Genomic DNA, 234 nt, shown 5'->3' with positions numbered 1-234 from the left:
AGCCAAATGGAGCCCAGAACCAAGGCAGTGAGAACTGAGTAAAATCCCCTCCTGTCCGTCTGTAGGGTCCTCAGTGGCGCCTGACGTACTTCGTTCATGAGCTGAACCATCTTCCATCAGCTCGTAGGTGACAGAGGCAAAGGCCAGGTGCCCCTGGCGCAGCCACGGAGGGAAGAACCACCCAGACCTTGAGGGAGGGTCCTTCGTGGAGACTCACCCCAACTGCAGGGAAAC

This window comes from Mustela nigripes, chromosome 7 (assembly GCF_022355385.1).
Source record: "Mustela nigripes isolate SB6536 chromosome 7, MUSNIG.SB6536, whole genome shotgun sequence".
Lineage (NCBI taxonomy): Eukaryota > Metazoa > Chordata > Mammalia > Carnivora > Mustelidae > Mustela > Mustela nigripes.
The sequence above is the reverse complement of the archived record's forward strand: the minus strand, read 5'-3'. Positions refer to the sequence as shown.